General features: G+C 41.0%; 1 protein-coding gene across 2 annotated transcripts in view; it reads left to right on the top strand.

Moving 5' to 3' along the window:
• The window catches only part of pdzrn3b (PDZ domain containing RING finger 3b), a 307,213-nt gene that overhangs the window by 71,485 nt on the left and 208,719 nt on the right, over window positions 1-27,009 (top strand). The window lies entirely within an intron of this gene.

Below are 27,009 nucleotides of genomic sequence, written 5' to 3'. Positions count from 1 at the left end.
CTTTGCCTGTGTTTCACTGATTGAACTAACTAACATCAGAGCAAAGAAACCCAAACCTTTTATTTTGCTGTCCATATTCCTTTTTGTATAGTTTATTTTCCAGTGTGTTTGCTTCCTTAATATGAGGAACTGATTAACATTTCACAGTCTCAACTTCATGTATCTGTTCACCTACATCCTTTTCAACACAATCTTTGCCTAAAATCATGAGCATCTATGTCTGAGGAAATGACTTTAAGATCTCAGCCTGGCTTTTTAACCTTTCCACAATCACAACCTTTCATGGTTTCTTTCAAACATATGTGAGTGCCAGTACCTTTCCAACACTAATTCTCATTTCTTCAGCTACTACCTTCTGAAACTCTTAGTATCTATCACTCTCCCTGCTTTCAAAAGCCACTGAAAGGTTCACCCCATGATAGTGTTTTGGCCCAGAAAGAGAGCTATGAAAATGTAACCAGTGTCTGCCTAAGTAGTCTTCATCCTAATTTGAGCATTTGTTATTAATTGTTCATTGGTCCTTTTCTTCCCTGGAAGATACAAGCCGTATTTACCTTGCCCTGGAGATGGTGAGCACAGTGGTGAGAAAGACAAAGTAATTGCTTGAGTTGGCCCTGGCGAGATGCTTGCCCCTTGTTGCCACCTCAGCACCAAGTCCTTGACAAGAAAGTCCATAGGCATCAGCATTTGAAGTACTTAAGGGGTTCTTGATCTGGTGAGCTATTTTGTTGGTGAGTCAGAGTTAGTCATCCAACCTCCCCCATATGAAGTACGTGAAGCACTGTACTCCTCGATGAGTCTGTTTGTTTGGTTTTTTCATTCATGTCATGTGGGAGTCACTGGTAAGGCCACCATTTTTACAACTATTTCCTTGTCATGACAACTGCTGCTGGCTCTTCGTTCCAAATTTGACTTGTTGAACTGAATTTAATTCCCCAAGCTACTATGTTGGGATTTGAACTCAAACCTCATAACCGTATGGCATTTTATCTTCAGTAACAAAAGTTTATTCATCATTGCATTACTTTCTTCCCTTTCATTTAGTACCATTTGTATCACTGTACCAATGTAAAATTGTACCATCAGCCTTAATTTTGTTGGCTAAATGTAAGAGGTATGGAGATTTTATTTGCTGATGTCAGATGAATGCAATCATGTAGTTGATTTTGAATCCACTGAGGAAAATGCTTTACCCATTTAGACTATTTTGTAGTCTGCCTGGACTTAGAGCAGTATCCTGAATCACACTCCAGAAACCTGAATATATAATTTAGGAGCTGAAAATGTGTTGCTGGAAAAGCGCAGCAGGTCAGGCAGCATCCAAGGAGCAGGAGAATCGACGTTTTGGGCATGAGCCCTTCTTCAGGAATTCTCCTGCTCCTTGGATGCTGCCTGACCTGCTGCGCTTTTCCAGCAACACATTTTCAGCTCTGATCTCCAGCATCTGCAGTCCTCACTTTCTCCTATATAATTCAGGATGCCATTTTAGAACAAAGTTAAAAATCTCACAACACCAGGTTATAGTCCAACAGGTTTAATTGGAAGCACATTAGCTTTCGGAGCGTTGCTCCTTCATCAGGTGGTAGTGGACGGATCAATCCTAACTACCACCTGATGAAGGAGCGACGCTCCGAAAACTAGTGCTCTTCCAATTAAACCTGTTGGACTATAAACTGGTGTTGTGTGATTTTAACTTTGCACATCCCAGTTCAACACCAGCATCTCCAAATCATTTTAGAACAATGCTGTCATCCTGTAGAAAACATAGGTATGCTCGGATTCATGCTGCTATTCACAGAAGAGTAAAGCATTCTCCCAGTCTTTGCCAGTATTTATCTCTGATCTGTCATTGCATTTTCTGGTTTTGCAATCATTTGTTTCTTCTTCATCTCAAAACCAGTTTATCTGAACATTTATCTCGTAAGTATTTGTGCGACCTTATTACGTGCAAATTCATTCTCTCTCTTCATTCCTTCTCTCTTTCTCTTTTATTTCTTTCTATCTTGCTTATCTTTTCCCTCTTTCTGTTATATTTCACATAACACTTGTTACAATCCCAGCTGATTTTCTTCCTGGACAAGACAGAAACCAGATTGAAATCTGGCTTGATAGATCATATTTTGTTTTAATGGCTTTAACAAGCTAGTCTTTCATTGAAACACAAATATATAATGCTGTAGATTCGGTTTAACGACAAAACAAGTTTATTACAGAAAAATGATGAAAATATAATAGTATTAAGCAAACTGTTTACATGTAAATTTCAAAACCCATGTAAAATTAAATCACATTAACTTCAATGACACTGTGTTTATAGTTCTCTTACCAGAGAGAATTTGCTTCATTTGTATTTGCCAGGATTCATTTAACTGCAGCTTCCAATCCCTGTCTCAGAAATTTGGTAATCTTTTCCTGGAGTCTTCCTACATCTGAACTTAGACTTTCTCAGTTTGGAATACCTCTTCAAAGTGTTACCAAATGCTTCCTATCTGGAATTTTTAAATTAAGTTCCTTACACTGACATAACCTCTTTCTTAATAGTTCTGAAATATCTTTCCTTTCTGAGAAACATCTATTTTACACATCCAGTTTCAGCCAGGACTTCTGCAAATTGCCCTGAGTGGAAAATATAAAGCAGTAACTCTCTAAGTTATGGATATTTCCCATTATCTTGCAAAGAAATTCTGAATGTTCTACCTCTATGCCTCATGCACTACACTATTTACTTAGATAGCTTGTAAACATTCCCAATGTCAACAATCACCATTACTCACCATTCTCTTTCTAAACTATTTTAAAAGAAATTACCATGTCTGTAAAAATGCATGCAGTTAATCATTAATCCCCTTCATACATAGAAAATCCATATGCCACTTGTTCAAAATTCAAAATCCAAAAATAAATGTTATAATGTATAAGCCACAGGTCTTACATCATATGCTGTGAATGTCAGTACACAAATATTTGCTGCAGTCAGTTAAAATATATATTTTATAGGTTACTGTCATATGAATTAAAAATCTACATGTTGACTAAGAATTTGAGAAAAAGTGGGAGTCATTGATAATCGTGATGTCCACTTTTTTTTAAAACAAGAGCTTAACTTGAAAGAATCTTAACTTCAAATAGCTTTTGTCTGATACATTATAAAAGATGCTGTTCTCGATAAAGGATGCAGAAATGTAAGCCATCTTACTGTTTATGAACTACAAAAAGTAAGCTTCTAGTTCAAGAATTTTTTAAAACAGTAAAATTAAAGTAAATTTTTTTTTTCTAACTATTTTATGGTGCCAGAGCCTTTTCAGCCTTTGAATATCAATACAATGCATTAGTGTTTGAAACTTAGATGTCCTCTGGGATTTATTAAGGCTGCACTGACGTTGAAGTGCTTCAGAAAAAATGATTGCAATTTTTGACCATTCTGCATAATTGGGTACAATGCCTGTTCGTGAACACTACCTTTGTGTGTGAGCCTGTTTTTAATTTCTTTTGAGTATTTATTCTAAAGCTCTGGAATGTGCATGTCTCTACTCTGGCAGAACTCACAATACACTGAGTTTAGTCTGCACTTTCATTGCTAGTTTTGTTTAACTGGTTGCTTGGAATTTAGAATTACCTCAAATATATGATCTTAATCTTAAAAACTGTTGAACTTTCAGAACCTTGATTTATGCATATTTTCATGAACACAATAGTAGACTATTTACTGTGATTGATAAAGGCTATCTGAACTTTAAGTAAAATTGTACACATGCAGTTTAACACTGCTTGTCACTGGAACATGGTGCGTTATAGGAAGATCAAGCTTTGAACTAATTTACCAACCATGAGGATTGAATTGTTATTTAATGGCAGCAAAAGTAGACAATGATGAATTGCCACACTGTCCACTTTGTGCACTGTCTGAACATGAATTTCACTTGTACACATTCTCTGTTTTCACATACTATTCAAGTTGATGTTGATCGCCAACAGCAAAAACCCCGCACACCCTGCCTAGTTCAAGCTAATACTCTTCCCCACATCATCCCAATACCATTAAACTTTTTCTCTTTATGTTTGTGCTCTGCATTACCATGCAGTTAAAACATATTGTTTCCTACGTCGTGTAGTGCTGTTCCTGACCTTCCCCCTTACAAACACTACTCTGGTTCCATTATTTTCCATCTTGCTTCAAGGTTCCTTGGTCCTGAGAACTATTGGAACTGCAAGGCATTTCAACTGCTGGTGACTGTAAATGGAAATTTCTTGTTTACCGTAAGCAACAGCAAGCACGCCTTCCAGGAGTATCAGGCTTTGAGTCATAGTGTCATAGAGATGCACAGTATGGAAACAGACCCTTTGGTCCATCTCATTCAAGCCTACCAGATATCCTAAGTTGATCTAGTCCCATTTGCCAGCACTGGCCCATTTCCTTCTAAACCTTTCCTATTCATAGGCCCATCCAGATGCCTTTTAAATGTTGTAATTGTACCAGCTTCCCCCAGTTCCTCTGGCAGCTCATTCCATACATTCACCACTCTCTGTGTGAAAAAGTTGCGACTTGGGTCCCTTTTAAATCTTTCCACTCTCGCCCTACACCTATGCGTCCTAGTTCTCGACTCCCCCACCGCAGGAAAAAAAGACCTTGTTTATTTCCCCTATCCATGTCCCTCTTAATTTTATAAACCTCTATAGGGTCACCCCTCAGTCTCTGATGCTCCAGGGAAAACACCTCCAGGCTATTCAGTCGCTCCCTATAGCTCAAATCCTCCAATCCTGGCAACATACTTGAAAATCTTTTCTGAATCCTTTCATGTTTCAGCCGAGAGAAATATTTTATTTGCCAGCACTAACAAATAAACTCAAGCCTTCAATTACTGTGAGCGTTGACAAAATCAACTCATCTTTAAACAGTCCCATTTAATGTAGTAATAGAACGTTGGTGAACAAGATGACACTAGGTACATGCAGTGAGGTTTAGGGAGGGCATTTGAGGTGGGAGCTTAGACAAATAAGGCACAGCCAGTCAAAGGAGTCCAAGAAGGTTCAAAATTGGAAGAATGTAACTAGTTAGAGTTGTAGGGCCGAAAGCTATTATTGAGACAGAGAGGGGTGAGGCTGCATCGTGATTTGCAAATAAGAATTAGAATTTTACTCAAACTGGAGTTTAATGAAGTCAGTAAGCATATTGTATAATGGTATACGTTGGAATGTAGGCAGGAGAGATTCGGATTAACTTGAATTACTGAATGGGGAAAAATGAGTGGTCGAAGAGGAATATTTAGGAACAGTCCAAACTAGAGGCAACAGAGATATGGTGGAGGATTTCAACAACAGATGAGCTGCAGGTGGAGTCAAGTATGGCAGTGATGTAGGCATTCTTAGTGAGGGCATGTTATATATGGCCTATATCATATGTGATTACAACATATGAACAATCCGCTTCAGTCTTTGACAGCTGCTAGGGAAAGGGATGGAGTCAGTTGCGGGGAAAAAGGAATCAACGCTGATGACCAAAGACAATAATTTTGAACTTGCTCTAGTAATAATGAAGATGGTATTGGTGCTAAACAGAATTACTGAGTAAAACTGACAACATCTTCTAGCATCAATACATGTAATTAATGTTAGAAATCTCGAAATTCCTATCAGAGATATCCTGCTTCTCTAGTAGTTTCACAACTGCCTTCTTTGCTTATGGTGTCTGTATGAAAAACTACTTCTATGTTATCACCGTAAATAAACATCCCACTGTTAATGCAGTAAAGATTGGTGAATAAGTTAAGAATTATTCTGTTAGGTGTAACCAAGTTTTAAAATATCTCAAACATCATAATGTTACTAAATATCTTATTCTGGCCCTGAAAAATTAATTTTACAATTCTCTCTTCTCATTCCATTAGAATAAAACCAAAATGATGCAGATCTGAGAATATAAAAACTAATTTTCAAATCTTTGTTCCTGTCTCCCTTAATTTTTTTATTTGCTGCAATCTTTCTTTTTCTTTCTCACTCATGATTCTAAATGGTTATTTCCTGGTTTACTATCTTTGTGGATTCTTCAATAATTTTGTATGATTGGCCCCATTTCTGCCTGCTCTTGGAAAAGGCTGCAAATTCATTGATGTTGGGAGATAAGCTGTATGTGCTTCTGCTAAAACTACAATATGCTGAAAATTAGTTAACACATTGTACTTTCACTATTAGTATGAAAACACAGGACAATACATAGAATTACAAAATGAATGGTGTACACAGAATACTTATTGAAGACTTGCTGGAGAATACACTGCATACTCTGCTGCTATCATCAAAGTAAGCATCTCTGGTTAACAAAATTAATTAATTCTACCTTAGAAGATTCCTTCCTTGGTCTCAGAGTTACTGACTGTACATCAAAGAAACCAATGAAGATGAAGTCTTTCATTTTTATCGGTTGATTTTCTAATATATTGGAGCATCTTGGTGTTATTTCAAACCTGGACAAGGGCTTCAAAACAGTGATGGATGGCGCTTTCATCGTTCCATTGATTATTAGTGACTGGTATTTAGACTGAAATTAGAATTAATTAATTTTGTTAACCAGAGATGCATACCTTGATGATAGTAGCAGAGTATGCAGTGTATTCTCCAGCAAGTCTTCAATAAGTATTCTGTGTACACCATTCATTTTGTAATTCTATGTATTGTCCTGTGTTTTCATACTAATAGTGAAAGTACAATGTATTAACTAATTTTTAGAATATTGTAGTGGATGATATAGCACAGATGTATAGTCCCTCATCCTTGTAAGAAGCAATAGCAGATCACTTTCTGCAGTTCTATAAGCAGCACTTTGTGAGTGCTTTCATGCATTATAATCTGGGCCTATCATTTTTAAACATGATTATTGGCCCATACTATGTTCACTATTATTGAGATTTGCTTTTGCAAATCATCAGTTTGCAAACTTTTCATCCTGTAAGCTGATCCAAGAAAATGTTGAAGTTAGGGGGCATCTGAGACCTTTGTGAGTGACGGCATGAAAAATTTAGTTTTTCACACCAGTGGGATTAAATAATTGAGATAGCTTGAGGAAAGACCAAGATGGAGAGTGAATTGGAGTTAAATACTAGTCCTAAGTATAATACAAGAATTTAAATCTAGCGGCACCAAACTTAATGAAATGCACAGGGACATCATGAGTGGAGTGCAAATTTCGCAAGATAAACAGCGGTGCAATGCAACAATTATAGCAAGGTACAGTGACTCACAGCTCTTCCTTTCACAAGTGTTTTGAGCAATTTATATTTTAAAGACAAATGCAATTTAAACTGAAAACTGCAGACCTTTATTGAAAAAGTGGACTTACTTTTGACCAGGTTCAGATGAAATGAACAACAATTTGTGTAATGTTATCAGTGCTATTAAAAAATAGCTAAGATCACTGAAGGAGTGTTTCTAGAGTATTTGCAGTGTCTTGGGGGTCTTCTCCTATCCCATACATAAGCCTTTGACCCATTTCATCTTATGATTATTTATGTATTCCAACTGTGCTGCACTGCATTAAAATCTCACTCGCACTGTAGACTTTCATAAAATAATATTTTCTTCAATTTATAATCTAGATTGTAAAACTGCCAGTTTATTAACTCAATCAGCAAGCTGAGATTTTTCAAACGTGAGAAGCAGTTGAATGTTGCTGATGCTTTCCTCTGGTAGATGGTTTTATCACTGAAGCAATTTGATGCCTGTGCAATGAAACTAAGGTTTAAACTTTGTTTATTTGAATACATGAATTAAGCAATATTCTTTGGTTCTGTCTGTTACTAGCAATAATAAAGCAGAATGAGATAATGTTCCAAAATGATTGGTGAGTGAAAAGTGGAGTTTGCATTTCAAAGTTGAAAGTATTTTTCCAGGCTCTAAATAAGTCCCCAGTGTATCTGTTGGAAAAGTAGCTTGTTTCTTGGATGTATATGTTGTGGCCAATACCCATAATGAAAATGTACTTGAGCTCTGATTGCTAGAATCAGAAACAGGATTTCAGAACAGTTTTATTTTTCTGCTTTGAAGTCATTGTGGAGAATTTTACAACACCTTGCTGTCAGGTCTACTTACTCTCTGCAAGAAATGCCATTTTGATTTGATGTCATGTATAAAAAGGATGTTAACTTAGGATCCGTTTTTAGAGAAAAATATATGTTATATTCAGAAAATTACACTACCATTTTGAGTCTGAGAAATGACAGTTTACCACAATTTTGTTTCCTGTTACTCAGCCAATTTTATATTCATGGAAGAGAAAGTGAGGACTGTAGATGCTGGAGATCAGAGTCAAGAGTATGTTGCTGGGAAAGCACAGCTGGTCAGGCAGCATCCGAGGTGCAGGAGAATCAACGTTTCGGGCATAAGCCCTTCATCAGGAATGAGGCTTGTGGGCCTAGGGCTGAGAGATAAATGGGAGGGGGTTGGGGTTGGGGGGAAGGTAGCTGAGAAAGTGATATATGGAAGAAGTGAGGGAGAAGGTGATAAGTCGTGGGGGGGGGGGGGGGGTGGACAGGTCAGGAGGGCAGTGCCGAGTTGGAGACTTGGCATTGGGATAATGTGGAGGGAGGGTAAATGAGGAAACTGTTGAAATCCACATTTATCCCATGTGGTTGCAGGGTCCCAAGGAGGAATATGAGGCATTCTTCCTCCAGGCACCAGGTGATAACGGTTTGTCAATGGAGGAGGCCCAGGACCTGCATCTCCTGGATGGAGTTGGGGTCGGAGAGAAGTGTTCGGCAACGGGGCAGTGGGATTGGTGGGTGCGGATGTCCCAGAGATGTTCTCTGAAATGATCCTCAAGAAGGCATCCTGTCTCTCTGATGTAGAGGAGACCATATCGGATGCAACGGATGCAGTAGATGACACTGGTAGAGGTAAAGGTAAATTTCTGATGGATGTGAAGGATCCATTGGGGTCTTGGATGGAGGTGAGGGAAGTGGTGTTGGCGCAGGTTTTGCACTTCCTGCGGTGGCAGGGAAAGGTGCTAGGAGTGGAGTGTGGGCTGGTGGGGGGTGTGGACCTGACGAGGGAGTTCCGGAGGGAATGGTCTCTCCGGAACGCTGATAGGGATAGGGAGGGAAATATGTCTTTGGTAGTGGGGTCCGTTTGGAGATGGTGGAAGTGTTGGAGGATGATGCGATGTATACGGAGGTTGGTGGGGTGGAAGGTGAGGACTGGGGTGTGGGGGGGGTTGGGGTTCAAGGGCGGTAGTGCATGAAGTGGAGGAGATGCGCTGGAGGGCATCGTCAACCACGTGGGAAGGGAAGTTGCGATCTTGGAAGAAGGAGGCCATCTGGGACTTTCTGAGGTGGAATTGGTCATCCTGAGAACAGATACGGTGGAGGGGGAGGAATTGGGAATAAAGGTTGGCATTTTTACAGGAGCTAGGGTGGGAGGAGGTGTAGTCTCGGTAGCTGTGGGTGTTGGTGGCTTGTAATAGATGTCTGTGGTTAGTCGGTCACCGGAGATGGTGATGGAGAGGTCCAGGAAGGGGAGAGAGTTATCCGAGATAGTCCAGGTGAATTTGAGGTCAGGGTGGAAGGTGTTGGTAAAGTTGATGAACTGTTCAACCTCCTCGTGGGTGCATGAGGTGGCACCCGATACAGTCATCAATGTAACAGAGGAACAGGTGGGGTGTGGTGCCGGTATAACTGTGCAAGATGGACTATTCCACATACCCAACAAAGAGGTAGGCATAGCTGGGTCCCTTGTGGGTGCCCATGGCTACCCTTTTGGTTTGGAGGAAGTGGGAGGATTGGAAGGAGAAGTTGTTGAGGGTGAGGATCAGTTCAGCCAGGCGGATGAGGGTGTCAGTGGAAGGGTACTGTTTGGGACGATGTGAGAGAAAGAAATGGAGGGCTTGGAGACCTTTGTCATGGCGGATCAATGTGTATAGCGACTGAATGTCCATGGTGAAGGTGAGGCGTTGGGGGCCACGGAAACAGAATTTTTGCAGGAGGTGAAGGGCATGGGTGGTGTCACAAACATAGGTGGGGTGTTCCTGGACTAAGTGGGGGGTGGGGGGGGTAGGACACGTTGAGGCAGGAAGAGATGAGTTCAGTGGGACAGGTGCAGGCTGAGACAATGGGTCGACTGGGGCAATCATGTTTGTGAACCTTCGGTGGGAGATAGAATCGGGCAGTGTGGGTTCACGGACAATGAAGTTGGAGGCTGTGGATGGGAGATCCCCAGAGGTGATGAGGCTGTGGATAGTCTGGGAGATGATGGTTTGGTGATGGGAGGTGAGGTCATGATCAAGAGGGAAGTAGGAGGAAGTGTCTGTGAGTTGGCGTCTGGATTCAGCAGTTTAGAGGTTGGTGCGCCACACTACTACTGCACACCCCTTGTCTGCGGGTTTGATGGTGAAGTTGGGGTTGGAGCGAAGGGAGTGGAGGACTGTGCATTGTGAGGGCGGGAGGTTGGAGTGAATGATGGGGGGGATAGATTGAGGCAGTTGATTCACGGCATCATTTTGAAATGAGGAGGTCAAGAGCAGGTAACAGGCTGGCACGGGGTGTCCAGGTAGGTGGGGTTTGTTGGAGTCGGGAGAAGGGGTCTTTGGGGTTGGGCGGGTTTCTTGGTTTAAAAGGTGGATGCAGCAGAAGAAACAGTCAAGATCAAAGCATGTGTCGAACTCATTAATCTGGGAGCATAGAGGGATAAAGGTGAAGCCTTTGCTGAGGACTGAGTGAGGAGGAGGTTCTGGAGGAATGGTAAACACATGGCAGAACTGGGAGCTAGGACCTGGAGTGGGGCTGGAGGTGGGGGTGTGGAGACAGTCACTTGAGTGGGGGCGATTATAGGGTCAGGAGTGACGTCACCAATGGAAATGACGCTCACAGAGGGGGTGGAAGTGGTCTTATAGCAATGTCCACAGGCGCGGAAGTGACATCATGAGTGATGCGGGCGACATTTCGATTTGGTTCTCGGTGGAACTGGTGGCGAATGTGGCTGGCGATAGCCTTCCGTGTCCAGGTGATGTCTTTCGGGGTGCAGGTGACTGCTATGGCAGCAACTGTGGGGTGGAAGTGATGTGTAAGGTAGGTATTGCGTCTGTGCTGGGGGCGGTGAATCTAGCGGCAGCAGTGGATCCTGCGGCGGTCAGGGCAACAGTAGTCTTCTCAGCAGTCGCAGAGGTGTTTGGGTGGAAGGCAATCACGGAGGTGGTGTGGTTGGTAGTGGCTGCAGTCCGTGTGGCGGCGAGGGCAGAAGTGATGCCATTTTTTGCCCTGGCAATTGTGGAAGGAGCGACCATGTGGCTAATGCCGTCTGGGCAGTTTCAGAGGCCAGTAGAAGGTTCTGGAAGGTTCATGGAAACCTGTGTATTGAGGGAAGTACATGAAAGTTTGCGCTCTTTTATGTCCGATTTGGTGGAGAAAAACTGTTTCTTGAGTGCATGAATCCTTCTGAGGATGCAGAAATGCAGAGGTCCATTGCAGGTCTGGGAGAGTGTGGCTCTGAGCTGGGGCAGGACGGACTGCAGGTAGAGTAGGTGCCGGCGCATGGCTGATAGAGTGGAGCGGAGGATCTGGAAAGCGAATCGTTGTTGAAGGTTTCAGATTTTTAGTGTGTATCCTGGTCAGGTCCAAACTGGGTTGGTCTGAATGTGGGATCAGAACGTTCCGTAGGCAGTCACTGAGGAAGGAGATGTGGCTGTGGTCCCCCCCAGTCCTCACTTTCAACCCCACCAATCTCTGTGTACATCACATCATCCTCCACCACTTCCACCACCTCCAAACAGACCCCACCACCAAGATTTATTTTCCTCCCCACACCTATCAGCGTTCCAGAGAGACCATTCCTTCCATGATTCCCTCATCAGGTCCAGCTCCTCTCCCCCCACCTCCTCCGCCCCACCAGTTCACGTCCCCCATCAGCCCACATCCCACTCCTGGCACCTTTCCCTGCCATCGCAGGAAGTGCAAACACTGCGCCCACAGCACTCCCCTCACCTCCATCCAAGACCCCAAGGGATCCTTCCACCTCCGTCAGAAATTTTTCTGTACCTCTACCAGTGTCATCGATTGCATCCAATGCACCCGCGGTGGTATCCTGTACATCGGGGAGTCAGGAAGTCTTCTTGCGGATCATTTCAGAGCACATCTCTGGGGTACTCACACCCACCACCCCACCGCCCGTGGCTGAAAACTTCAACTGCCCCTCAGACTCCGTCAAGGACATGCAGGTCCTGGGCCTCCTCCACCGCCAAACCATTATCACCCAACGCCTGGAGGAGGAACATTTCATATTCCGTTTTGGGACCTTGCAACCACATGGGATAAATGAGGATTTCAACAGCTTCCTCATTTCCCCTCCCTCCACATTATCCCAATCCAAGCCTCCAACTCAGCACCGCCCTCCTAACCTGTCCATCACTCTCCCCTGACCTATCACCTTCATCCCCTATCGCTTTCTCAGCTACCTTCCCCCCAACCCCACCTCGTTCCCATTTATCTCTCAGCGCCCGGCCCACAAGCCTCTTCCTGATGAAGGGATTATGTCTGAAACGTCGATTCTCCTGCTCCTCAGATGCTGCCTGACCTGCTGTGCTTTCCCAACAACACACTGTCGACAACTATATATTCATACTGACGTTGTCATTGTTATAAACTTTGCTGAGAGCCATGTTATGTGGAACTTCATCAAGTGTCTTTTGAAAGCTTGGGTGAGGGAAGAAACCCAGGGGATAAGAGCCCCTACACCTAATGCAGTTGTCTCCCACTGATTATGCATATTTGTAGACTTTCTGTGAAGACAATATTGGATCATACTGACGTACCCCTTCCATGAATAAATAGCCTGCTTTACACTTCCTGTCTAGGCTGGCAAATAAAATGTGCTTCACTCTGGGTCATGATAACGTTTCTCTCAAGTCCGTGGAGTTATATCCGATGAACCAGAATCTTCAGGAGCATTGAGGAGAAAAACAAAAGAAAAATAAAAACTTAACTTCTGGTCATACATTCTGATCAAACTGTTTGTGATAAACAAAATTCTGTCCATATACATATTCTAGTTTGTAATGAAATTAACTTGTATTTATATATTATGTTTTTATGGCTATAAGAAGTGCCATAGCACATAGAACCAACAAAGTATTTTGTTGAAGTTCAGTCCGAGTTTTGGTGGAGAAAACAGTTACTATTTGTGTAGTGATTGGATTGCGGTCAGCCAGGTGGAATCTCATAGACTGTGAGTTCCCTGATTGGAGCTGTTGACCTAGTCCAATCATGGAACTCATATTTTGAGATCCACCTGGCTGACCTTGTTCCAATCACAACAATTTCTGCACAACAAACTCCCACAAACAGCAATGTGATGATGATGATGATATCATCTGAACTTGTCATGTTGATTAACGGATAGTGATGGCCAGGATGCTGCGGATAACGCCTTGCTTATCTCTTGAAGTATTAACATGGGATTTTTTGCAGCCACCAGATTGGCAAAGCCTCAGTTTAATGTCTCATCCAAAATAAAAGCATTCTAACGATGCAGCTGTCCCTTGGTAATGCTTTGGAATCGCAACTTTGAATTCCATATAGATAACTTTCATTTGTGAGAATCATAACTTACAAAACTATTTTAATCAATTTGAGACCAGGTGTGGTCAGCTTAAGCATATGCAAGAGGCACTAAATGTTTTGTATTGATGAAAGTTTGACATTTGCAAAAGCTTAAGTGCAGAAGCTCTGGGTATGGCCAATATGTTTTGGGGTAGAATGGTTCATTGCATGTAATTGACTAAGCAGTAGTGTGAAAAACAGGTTAGGTATCCTTTTTTAAAAAAAATCTGATTGTATGTGATTCATGGCAAGATGACCGTCGTACTACTTTTTAAAAAAAAAACTGTACTTGCCCCATTTTTAAAGGGTTGAACTTGCTTGACAGATTCTAATTTGAGCATACTTCGAAACATCACTAACTTTTGCTTCAACACACCCATGAAAGCCACTTATTATCACCCTCTGAATCTCTTCCAGTAATTTTAATAGATACTGAATATTCTGAGGAGATCTTTTCTGCTTTTGATAATTAGAAGGCCTTTTCTTTTTCTTCAATTTCCACTTTGGTGGGGTGTTTTGATTGTGTCATATAAATCAGATTGTGTTCACAGAGTTCTTGAATACAATAAATATTCCTTCACTAGATGTTCACTGTAAATTCCAAACCTCTGCTTCATCTCTGTCATGTTTGAAGAACTAGCACATAAATGATTTATTACAACTAGTCAAATATTTATTAGCTGTAAAAATGATATATTCTGCTGTAAGCTTTGGTAGCACTCCATTTACATCTCCGGTGCCCCAGGTGTTTCCTGTCTAAAAGCTGGGAATTGCAGACTTAACATATGATGTGTTTACAGAAGAAAAGCATTTCATGTAATCGAAAAAGGCACCAAAGAATCTGTGTGAATGTTTTTTTTTCAGAATTGAAATTGGGACTGGCAACAGAAATTGAGCAGTGTGTATTCCCGCTATGTCACTTTCACCCATTACCTCTGCATTCACTATTCACATTGGCTCCTGATGTATGTTCACGCTGAGATCCTTGCTTTCATCTCCTTCCATTACCTTGGCTGCTCTGATTTCTGTACTTCCTTCTGCACGCGAAGATCTTTGCTCAACTCTAATTTGGGCCTCCATCACCTCCGTGATTTTCAGTCCGTCATCAGCCTCAGCAACCTGGATCTGAATTCCCCCCTTAAACCCCTCCACCTCTGCACCTAGTGATAGCATGTTGAAGTAAATGAATATAATCTGATAGCCACCACAGAGCCATGGCTTCAGGGTGAAAAGGATTGGGTCCTGAATACTGAGAGGTGTTTAACATTGAAGCAAAAGAGGAAGTTTGGCAAAGGTCCAAGAGCAGTACTGTTAATCAAGGATGGCATTTGTGCAGCACTTAGACATAATTTTAATTCAGAAGAACAGTTTGTAGAATCAGTTAAGATAGAGATGGAGAACAGTTGTGGAAAGAAATCACTTGTGAGAGTGGTCTATACTCCTCTTAACAGTACATAACATGGGATAAAGTATGCAAGAACAAATATTGGGTTAACATAAGAACCTAAGAACTTGGAGCAGGAGTAGGCCATCTGGCCCTTCGAGCCTGCCCGGCATTCAATAAGATCATGGCTGATCTTTTTGCGGCCTCAGCTCCACTTTCCACCCTCTCACCAAAACTCTTAATTCCTTTACTGTTCAAAACAAAATCTATCTTAGCGTTAATAACATTTACTGAAGTAGCATCAAACACTTCACTGGGCAGGGAATTCCATTGATTCCCGACCCTTAGGGTGAAGAAGTTCCTTCTCAATTTAGTCCTAAATCTGCTTCCCCTAATCTTGAGGCTATGCCTTCTTGTCCTAGTTTCACCTGCTAGTGGAAACATCCTCTCTACGTCAATCTTATCTGTTCCTTCCATAATTTTACATATTTCTCTATGATCCCCCCTCATTCTTCTAAATTCCAATCGATAAAATCCCAGAGTACTCAGTCTCTCCTCAAAAGCCAACCTCCTCAAGTCCAGAATCAACCTAGAGAACCCCCTCCAATGTCAGTACATCCTTTCTCAAGTAAAGAGACCAAAACTGCACACAGTCTTCCAGGTGTGGCCTCACCCGATACAGCTGTAAACATAACCTCCCTGCTTTTAAACTCAATCCCTTTTGTAATGAAGGACAAAATTCCATTTGCCTTCCTAATTACTAATTACTTGTTGTACCTGCAGACCAATCCTCTGTGATTCATGCACAAGAGCGCCTGGGTCCCTCTGCAAAGCAGCATGCTGCAACTTTTTACCATTCAAGTAATAATCCTTTTTACTGTTACTCCTACCAAAATGGATGACTTCACATTTACTAACATTGTATTCTATCTGCCAGACCTTTGCCCACTCACTTAAAGTATCTATGTTCCTCTGCAAAGTTTCACAGTCCTCTGCACACTTTGCTCTGCCACTCATTTTAATATCATCGACAGACTGCGTGTGGTCTCCAACTCCAAATCATCAATAGAAATTGTAAATAATTGCAGTCCCAACACTGATCCCTGAGGCACACCACTCGTCACTGATTGCCAACCAGAGTGGCACTCATTTATCCCCACTTTTTGCTTCCTGTTAGTCAACCAATCCTCTATCCCTGAAGAAGAGTTTATGCTCCTGCTCCTCGGATGCTGCTGACCAGCTGTCCTTTTCCAAAAAGCCACACTTTTTGAGCCTCGACCCTCTATCCATGTTAATATATTGCCCGTAACGCCATGCATCTTTATCTTGTGCAGCAGCCTCTTATGCGGCACCCTATCGAAGGCCTTTTGGAAATGTAGGTACACCACATCCACTGGGTCCCTGTTGTCCACCTTATTTGTAATGTCTTCATAGAATTCCAAAAAGATTAGTTCAGCATGACCTGCCCTTCATGAATCTATGCTGCATCTGCCAAAAAGGACAATTTCTACCTAGATGCCTTACTATTTTTTTCCTTGGTAATAGATTCAAGCGTCTTTCCCACTACAGAAGTTAAGCTAACCAGTCTATAATTCCCCATCTTTGTCCACCACCCTTTTTAAAAGTGGTGTCACATTTGCTGTTTTCCAATCTGCTGGGACAGCTCAAGGGTCCAGTAAAGTTTGGAAAGTTACCACAAGTGCACTTGCTATTTCTCCCGCCATCTCTTTTCGAACCCTGGTATGCATTCCATCAGGGCCAGGAGACCTTTCCATCCTGAGCTCCATTAGCTTGCCCAACACTACCTCTTCCATAATAATGATTGTTTTCAGTTCCACACCTACCTTCGTCTGCTTGCTAATTACTGACATGTTATTTGTGTTCTCCACTGTGAAGACCGGCACAAAATACCTATTCGATGCCTCGATAAAGGGATGACAAGAATTGTGGGTGAAACTGGAGAAACTAGATTAATCAGATTGACGGTAGTCACCAAGATGAAGAGTTCATAGAATGCTTTTGAGATAAATTCTGGAACTGAGCAGACAAGTTCTATTAGACCTGGTATTGTGTAGTGTGATAGGATTAATGATCCTAAGTAATAGCTATTACAATATATTTGAATTATGTTTATAAAGGAGAAGATTGTGTATTTTAAACCTAAGCAAGAGCATTGTGTGATCATGAAAGCTGAAGTAGCTGACATAAGCTGGTATGCTGGAGTACGGTATAGATCAATGGTGATGTTTTTAAAGGGATATTTCAGAATATTCAGCATAGTATGTTCCTTCTACAAAGAAAAAATATATTTTAAAAGGGAGGCTTCATCGTTTGCGGTTAATTAAAGAAGTTAGGAAAAGTAGAAAACTTTGGAAGAAGAATATAATTGAGCAGCAGAATGTGAAGAATAGCAGAGAATGACTAAAAGGTTAATGAGGGTAGAGCAATTAGAGTAAGAGAAAAAACTAGCTAGGATGCACAACATTAAGAGTTTCCACAGGTATTTAAAGAGGGAAAACTGAAAGTAAAATAAATGTTGGTCCTCTGGAGAGTGAGAAACAGCAGTTAATAGTAGATAATAAGGAATTGGCGGATAAAGTAAACAAATATTTTGCTTCTTTGTTCACCATTGAAAGTAAAAAAAGGTTCTATTAACAGGTGTAAATCAGGAAGTGGAAGTATGAGAGAAACTCAGCAAATTTACAATCATAGGGAAAGCAGCTCTCAGCAGGCTCATGGACCTGCAGACTGACACAGTTCTGGGTCCAGAAGGACTTCACAGAGGGTATTGGAAGAGTTTACTAATGAGGAATTAAATGCATTTGTGTTAATTTTCCAAAATTCGCTTGACTCAGGAAAGGTTCCGTCAGACTGGAAATGAAACATATAACCCCTCTCTTGAAGAAGGGAGGGAGGCAGGAAACATGAAGCTAGTGAGCTTTGATATCTGTCATAGGGAAGATGATAGGATTTATCATTAATGAGATTATAGCTGCACACTCAAAAGGTGGTGGAGTTACTATATATCTTTACATTTTAGGCCGATGATGCTTGTAAGTCAGGAGAGAAAAAGGTTATCAAGGGGAGATGGGAATGTGGAGTTTGAAACACAAACAGATCTTATTGAATGGTAGAGCTGGCTCAAGGGGCCGAGTGGTCAACTTTTGTTCCTGTTTCATACGTTTTGATGTAAATTAGATATTGATTTTGCTTTATTGATTGAAAGTAGATTTGCAACGAGATTGGCTGAAATTACTTCATCTTGTAAACATCAAGATAAACAAATATGGTTCCACTCATGGTTTCAAACATTAACTTCTCTGAAAAAAGGCCAAACTCGCTTCCTCTATTTCTATGAAAAGCTTTGTTCCTAAGCAATTATATTTAGCTAAAAAGGTTGACTATTCTGCAATATAGATGTCAGCATGTTACTCAGCATACGAATGTCACTCTGCTTAGATACTCTGCTGGTCCATCCAGATGGTATGGAATACTTGTACTCTTCACAAACAAAAGATTATTTAACCTAGTACAGTGTACTTTCAACTGATCTGGATGACAATTGCCTTGTATTCAAAGAATCACCAAGGTCAACAGTGCAAAACAAAAACCCTTCGGCCAGTCAGGTTTAAATCAGTCAAAAACAAGGACGTAACTATTCTAATCCCATTTTCTAGCACTTGGCCCATAACCTTGTATGTCTTGGCATCGCGAGAGTGCTTCTGAATATTTTTTAAATATTATGAGGGTGCCTGCTTCAACCACTCTGACAGGCAAAGAGTTCCAGATATCCACCCCCACCCTCCAGATGAAATAAACTTCCCTTCCCATTCCCTCTAAACTTCCTGCCCCTTACCTTAAACCAATCTTACCTTAAATTCTTGACAGTAATGATTGAAATTTTTCAGCCAGTTGACAAAAGGCTGCAAGGTGAGAAGCTAACAGTTCTGGCAAGCAAAAGGATCATGAAGAGTCACCTCGGGGCTGAAGGATTGCCAACATTGAGAAACTTTAGCACTTACTAACAGCTTCCCACTCTGCACTGCCTTTTTGCCTATTTTCAAATGGTGTGTAGCTGTATGGTAAGCCACCAGATAAACACGGTTGGTTCTCACAGCAGTTCCATGGTGAGAATTTGTGCTGTGCTCTTTTAATAGGCACTGCATGGCCCACCCTGGTAGCACTGATGAAACAGCCAACCCACACCCTAAACACCAACCCCAGCCTCAGCCTCAGCACTAATTGGCTGCTGCCAACAAGCTGACACCCCAGGATCCTACTGCCCACAAAAGTGGGTTCAACTTCTGCTTTTTGTCTTCACAGCAGGACTTCAGTTTGGCCGAGAAAAGTCAGCCTAAAACATTGTATATAGTGAGAGTGAATACCACATTACTCATGTTTAATCTGAACAATTTGCAGCCTAATTTCTTTGTGATTTCACTTTGCTCAGAATTCTATTTGTCCCTTACATCTGTTGGAGCACTATATTCTTATCCTTATATAGTAATTACCTGTTAGTGTTGTTGAACATAATTTAACTTGTTTGACTCCCAGATTTAACTGGTAATCTTTTGGTTCAAATATCTAAATAAAAGACTTCAGATGATTATTGTTTGGTCTATTGTTCACAGCAACAAATATCACCGAAGGAAATTAATTCACTTTTACTTCAGCAGAAACAATCTACATTATAATCCTTTAAGTATTTGAGTTCTTACAAGTTTTAAAATAAATGGGTTGATGCCCCCATTAAAATAATAAACAGAGATATTATAAGTGTTCCTTCGGTGCACTAAAACTGTAGAGAAAATAATTTCTAAGTTACAGTACTAGTGCTTTGTACCTATTTGCCTAAACTGCTTATTTGCAATTTCCTTAAAGATGCAAAATAGTTTCTTTAAAATGATATGGATATCATAAATAATGAAACAAAGATCGGAGAATGTGCAAATCAATTTGAAGAAAATGATCAATAAAGCTTTAAGATCATAATTTTAATTTTTACATCAAAGAATCCACATTTTACCTTCATCTGAAAAGAGGTAGTAGTATGTGTCAAAATCAAGTAGTCCTTTTTAAAATTAAGTACTTGTCTTTAAAATTAACTAAGATTATACACTAGATTAAACACTTGTCAACAATTCTTTGCTGATGAGCTACTCAGCTGGGTTTCTATTTATTCCAGAGTAGTGTGTATTGCTGACAACACCAACATGCGTTACCCGTCATTAACCCCCTTGAAAACGTGGTGGCTAGCTGCCTCCTTTAAAGGCTGCAGTCCACGTGATACTGGAACGCCCCCAATGCTGCATTTGCATTGATAGAGATAGCTATTCCACAAAATGCACACTCTGAGGAAGCATCTTGGTACAGTGGCAGTCACCTGTTTTTCTGCCAGGTAAGTTGGCAATGAAATGAAAAATAAGATTTTCAGAGAACTATTATCAGTGGTTTATGACTGTACCATTGGCATTGTAATGTTAATATGGGCATACCTGGCATTAATGATGCTGTATGGTTTCTTGCAATGACAAATGCCCAATCTGAGCTGTTGAATGGGTGTGATGTATCTGAAATGTAAGGTGACGGAATAATATAGTGACACTTGAAATTTTAACTAAGTAAATAGAACATGAGCAGCAGGTCATCTATGTATGATTTCAGTTGCATGATCGTTGCTGCATGACATGTGTTCTACTGTGGGTGGGAGGAGAAAAGGCTGGGGATTGGTTACTTGATGAATTGGGGAATAAATTGAGCTTTGTTGGAGTGTCCCTACCTCTGGATCAGAAGATCCAGTTTCAAGTCCAACCTACTCCACAGGTGGAGCATAAGATGTCTGAACAGGTTGATTAATAATTATCTATTAATGCAAAGTAACTGTAAACCTGTACCATACCCCCACTGCACATGTAAGCATACTGAAACAAACAAATATTTGTCTGTTTGGTAGTTAGAAGTCAAGCGATTATGCATCCTAGCAAAAGTTGACGATCATTCAAATTTCAAAGGATCTTGTGGAACAGTTCTACTTTTGAATTTCCTGACTGAATTCTGCAATAACTTAAAAGATTGCATTACTTGTTGCTAATAAGAAGTGGAACAATTGATGCCAGTTTTTCAAATTACAATGATGAAAATAATCTTTCAAAATGAAGAGCATCCGAGAAAAGAAGAAATAGCGTTGGTACTTCGATAGATAACAGCAGAATGAAAAGAAAGATCACCCTTGCGTTCTGGTAATCCAACCTAGAAAGGAAGTTGATCTCCAAATCTGGTAAATTGCCATGGAAATGTCAATTAGAAACAGGAAGAAATACGTTTAGTCCAACTTGAAGTGTTTATTTGCACAGGTGGTACATGTAACAGATGGCTGCCTAACATAGCAAAAGCGTTTGGTTTGGGGGAAATAAAGTTTATTGCCTGTTAGCATGACAATATGTTTCACTTGATTTTCCATTTACTTTCCATTATTGGATTATTAATATCCTGTTCTACTTAACACAGCTAGCACTTACTAAACCTTGCTTTACAGAAAAAAATAACTTCCTTTGAAATGCCTTTTCCAGTTTTCAAAGGATCAGTTCTCTCCACTGAATCACACATTCTATTCTTTAGATATTGCTGGCAAAACATTCTTCATGTTTATGTAAATGTTTGTCATTGAAAGAAGGTGAGCAAATGAAATGCACATTCTAAGAATCAAAATGATGTAATTTATCCAGAGTCAGTTTTGTGTCAGAACCAAACACTTGTGGATTTCTTAAAAGAATGAGGTTTGTCTTTTTATGCTCAAATTGTAATGCATTTTTATTACTTCTGTCAAGTTGTGCTTCCTTTGTCAGCCAGTGATGTTTTTGCTCTCAGATGATCATTGACAAGAGCCTGAATTTTTGCTAGTGTTAGCACATGGAATCATAGAATTCCTATAGTGTAGATGCAGAACATTCGACCCATCGAGAGCACCCTGATCCCCTGAAGAGCATCTCACCCAGACCCACTCCCTTACCTTATGCCTGTAACCCTGCATTTCCCCTGGATGGTCCACCAAGGAAAGGGCGATAGGTTAAAAAACCTTGGGTGACAAGAGATCTAGAACATCTAGTCAAGAGGAAGAAGGAAACTTACTTAAGGTTGATGAGGCAAGGACCAGACAGTGATTTCAAGGGTTACAAAGTAGCCAGGAAAGAGCTGAAGGATGAACTTAGGAGAGCCAGAAGGGGGCATGAAAAAGCTTTAGAGGGCAGGATTAAGCAAAACCCTACACTTAGATGAGGAGCAAGAGGATGGCCAGAGTGAGGGTAAGGCCGATCAGGGATAATGGAGGGAACATGCGCCTGGAGTCGGAGGAAGTAGAGGAGGTCCTTAATGAAAACTTTGCTTCAGTATTCACAACTCAGAGGGACCTTGACATTTCTGTGGACAGTGTGAAACAATCTGTGCTCAAACAGGTTGATGTTAGGAAGGAGGATGTGCTGAAAACTTTGAAAAACGTAAGGATAGGTAAATCTTCTGGGCCAAATGGGATATACCCTTGGATACTACAGAAAGTGAGGGAAGAGATTGCTGCACCTAGGGCGATGATCTTTGCATCCTCACTGTCCATTGGAGTAATACCAAATGATTGGAGGGTGCCAAATGTTATTCTCTTGTTCAAGAAAGAGAATAGGGATAATATTGGGAATTACAGACCAGTCAGTCTTAAGTCAGCAGTGGGCAAATTATTGGAGAGGATTCTGAGAAGCAGGATTTATGATTATTTTGAAAAGCATAGTTTGATTAGAGATAGTCAGCATGATTTTGAGAGGGGTAGGTCATGCCTCACAAGCCTTGCTAAATTCTTTGAGGATGTGACAAAACACATTGAGGAAGGTAGAGCAGTGGATGTAGTGTATATGGATGTTAGCAAGGTATTTGATAAGGTTCCCCATGGTAGGCTCATTCAGAGAGTAAGGAAGCATGGGATACAGGGTAATTTGGCTGTCTGGATACAGAATTGACTGGCCCATGAAGACAGAGGGTGGTTGGAAATTAGAAAGTATTCATCCTAGAGCTCGGTGCCCAGTGATGTTTTGCAGGGATCTATTCAGGGACCTCTGCACTGCGTGATTTTTATAAATGACTTGGATGAGGAAGTGGAACGGTGGGTTAGTAAGTTTACCAATGACATGAAGGTTGGTGGAGTTGTGGATAGTGTGGACTGCTGTTTGGAGTTGCAGGGCGACATTGACAGGATGCAGAACTCGGCTGATATGTGGCAGTTGGAGTTAAATATGAAAGAGTGTGAAGTGATTCTGGAAGATTGAATTTGAGTGCAGGATTCTTGGCAGTGTTTGGAACAGAGGAATCTTGGGGTGCACATCCATATATCCCTCAAAGTTGCAACCCAACTTGATAAGATTGTTAAGAAGGCATATGGTGTTTTAGCTTTCATTAGCAGAGGGACTGAGTTAAAGAGCTGTGAGGTTATGCTGCAGCTCTATAAAGCCCTGGTTAGACCACATTTGGAATATTGTGTTCAGTTTTGGTCACCTCATTATAGGAAAAATTTGGCCGTTTTAGAGATGGTGCAGAGGAGATTTGCCAGGATGTTGCCTGAACTGGAGGGCATGTGTTATGAAGAAAGGTTGAGGGAGTTAGGACTTTTCTCCCTGGAGTGAAGAAGGAAGAGAGGTTACTTGATAGAGGTGTACAAGATGTTGAGAGGCATAGATAGCGTGGATAGTCAGTGACTTTTTCCCATGGCGGAATAGTCTATCACGAGGGAGCATAATTTCAAGGTGATTAGAGGAAGATTTAGGGGACGTGTCAGAGGTAAGTTCTTTACATAGAGAGTGGTGGGTGCGTGGAATGCACTGTCAGCAGTGGTAGTACAGTCAGATACATTAGGGACATTTATGCGACTTTTGAATTGGTACATGGAAGATTGTACAATGAGGGTATGTAGGTTAGTTTGATCTTAGAGTAGGATAAAATGTCGGCCCAACATTGAGGGCTGAATGGCCTGTACCATGCTGTATTGTTCTATGTTCTATGTTCTAGCCTGCACATCCCTGGACACCATGGCAATTTATCAAGGCCAGTCCACCTAATCTGTACATCTTTGGACTGTGGGAGGAAACTGGAGTATCTAGTCACAAGGAGAATGTGCAAACTCCACACAGACAGTCACCAAAGTGTGGAGTCAAATGCAGGTCCCTGGCGCTGTGAGGCAGTAGTGCTAACCATTGAGCCAGCATTCCGCCCAAAAGAAGCTGCATGCGCTATTACAAGTGGTCAACCATGAGCCTTGGTGAGATGGAAGTGCTTTAGCACAGAGAGTGAGTGTGAGGTCGTGCAGAGCACAGAAAGTCACTAACCATCCTACAGCACTGCTGCGCTTTGTTCCAGACCACAGACAGGACACTGATCCAGTGGCTATTTTAACCATGCTGGCAATGTTTGACATGGTGCAGTGCTGGTATTGAAATGGTGTCAGTGACATGAATGGGATAAGGTCCTGACACCAGAATTTTGGCCATTTCAGAGCACAAGACATTGCTAGACAATGCTATGGAGGCGTGTTGCACACTTAATGAGCTGAGCAGAGGACAATCGCTTGGGATTACGCACAAGAGCTCACAGATAGAAACCCTCTACGAAACTTCCCGAATTTGACACTTAGTTGATCTTCTGCAGAAGTTTGCTGTCATCTGTCCATTTGTCTAAATGAGCCCTTGTGAAGTAATAGGTAAAACAGGTAATCAATATACAGCCAACCAAAAGCCCAGTAACTGGCAATTTCAAAGGTCAGGAAGGCCAAGTTAAAATCCCACCTGCTCCAGAGGTGTGTCATGACATCTCTACATGAGTTGATTACAAAGTCTTTCGACACAGCAAAGAGTATCTTGGCTCATTTGGTGGAAACTCTGTTCAATTGTGTGGGATAGCACTTCCGGATTGAAACAAAAGACATAATAAGAGCTATCAGCGGAAATAGCTCGGTTAAGAGTGCATTACACTGAAGATATAAAGAGGTGCAAGTGAGTACTGCAGATGCTGGAGATTAGAGCCAAGTGTGTGGTGCTGGAAAAGCACAGCCGGTCAGGCAGCATCCGAGGAGCAGGAAAATCGATATTTCGGGCACAAGGCCTTTATCAAGAATGAAGGGCTTTTGTTCATCATGATGAAAGGCTTTTGCCTAAAACGTCGATTTTCCTGCTCCTTGGATGCTGCCTGACCGGCTGAGCTTTTCCAGCACCACACTCTTGGCTGAAGATATAAAAAGATAGGAAGACTGAAGAATAAAAATGAAAAGCCTTAAGTTTCTAATCAAATGCTCAACTTTGTCTACTTCACAGAGAGGAGGGAGAAGTGAACGATTATTGACTTGACAACATCTACTAATGTGTAAGAGTAATGAACTCTGTAAAATCTGTGCTTTATTCTTTGGCCTATTGAGGCTGTTGAGTTGGCTGGTCAAAGACTATAATGAAATGTGGAGCAGTCTTGAATGACTGATTGGCCTACTGCTCCTATTTTCTATGTTTCAAGAATAATCCATTGGCCAAAGTGTTTTGTTTTCATAAGCCAATCACTGCAGAAGTATCTTTTTTTCCTGAAAAAGGTGTGTGTGTGTCAGATAGAGAGAGAGCTTGCTGTGTGTTTTGGGGTTATTTAGAATTATTGAATAAGTATAGTTTTGATTATTATTTTTTAAGAAACCTGGGGATATTGTTGTTCAAAACATGATATAGGGAAGGTATTTAAGTAGTCATCTTGGTAACTTTAAAAAGTATTGTTACTTGACGAGATGATCTATGGAGTAGTGGGACAAGAATGTACACTGCTCCATCCTTGATCATAACACAAGCGTCCTGAACATGTATTTGCAAAGATAGCTACAGTTTTACCATTAATATATCACAATGTGGGCATTGTTTATAATATCCTTATCACAGTTCTCATTGGCCTGCGTTCCTACCATTAGCTTATTACATACCATAATGTGAAAGCACTCTTCAGTGCCTATTGGAAAATAATGTAGAATAATGAACTCTTCCTGAGGGATTTAAATGATAACTTGACCCTAGGACTGCCAAACATCATAAATTACTTAAAGAAGCCCACAAAAAGCTTTGGAGGCTCAGTCTTTTGAGTAAATTTAAGGTGGAGAATGACGTAACAGTGTTGTAGATGGTTATGGGCATCAGTGAGTATAAGGCATTCAGCTGATTAGTCAATCCTGATGGTACTGAATGGCCTATTCTTGTTCCTACATCCATGCAGGTGAATGTCTGGTATTTTCAAAGTAAACAATATGGTGTGCAGCAATGGCTATTGGAACCTTTGCATGAACCCAGGATAGAACAAGTACTATAAACTACATGGATAAACCAGGATCCTTACTGGACAGAGTGCAAAGTTTTGAATTATCATTAAACAGAAAATTATCTCTCAGTTCAGGTCAAAACATATATTGCAATAATATTGCCTTAGACTAATTTGGAATGAAAGCAGTAGCAAGGCATAACGCTATGAGAACAACAAGATATGCTGAACAGCAATACCAGGTAAGCTATTGCTCACAGAGTTGGGTCTACCCAAGAATTGTACTGAGCTCTATGCCCATTATTACTTTTCTTTGGACAAAGTGATAACCTGTTTTGTTATTTGCCAAGGATCGCTTGTTTGATTTGGGTCATTTTTGTGAGCAACAAAACCATAAGAGGCTGCAGTGTATGTTTTAATAAAACTGTGTTCAATCAGCTGTGCATAAATAAGAATTAGTCAGAGATCTATCTAACTGTTGCAAGCTTTATGTGTAGTTTTAGCAGCTGGCATATAGTGTGAATTTCTGCACTTTGAAGAAAGAATAGAAAGGTGCTGTATTATTTGAATGGAGAGAGACTGCAGAACCCTTCAATGAAGAGGTCTAAGAGTACATGAATCATAAAGCATTAGTCTGCAGGTCCAACAAGCAATTCAGAAGACAAGTAAAATGTTGTTTATTACAATGGGAACATGAAAAGAGAGGAGTTATGAGAAAGCTGTATAGAGCTTTGTTGA

This window comes from Chiloscyllium plagiosum, unplaced genomic scaffold (genome assembly GCF_037043375.1).
Source record: "Chiloscyllium plagiosum isolate Xiang-an unplaced genomic scaffold, Cpla_swu_hap1 HiC_scaffold_14, whole genome shotgun sequence".
Lineage (NCBI taxonomy): Eukaryota > Metazoa > Chordata > Chondrichthyes > Orectolobiformes > Hemiscylliidae > Chiloscyllium > Chiloscyllium plagiosum.
This window is presented reverse-complemented; position numbering and strand designations above follow the sequence as displayed.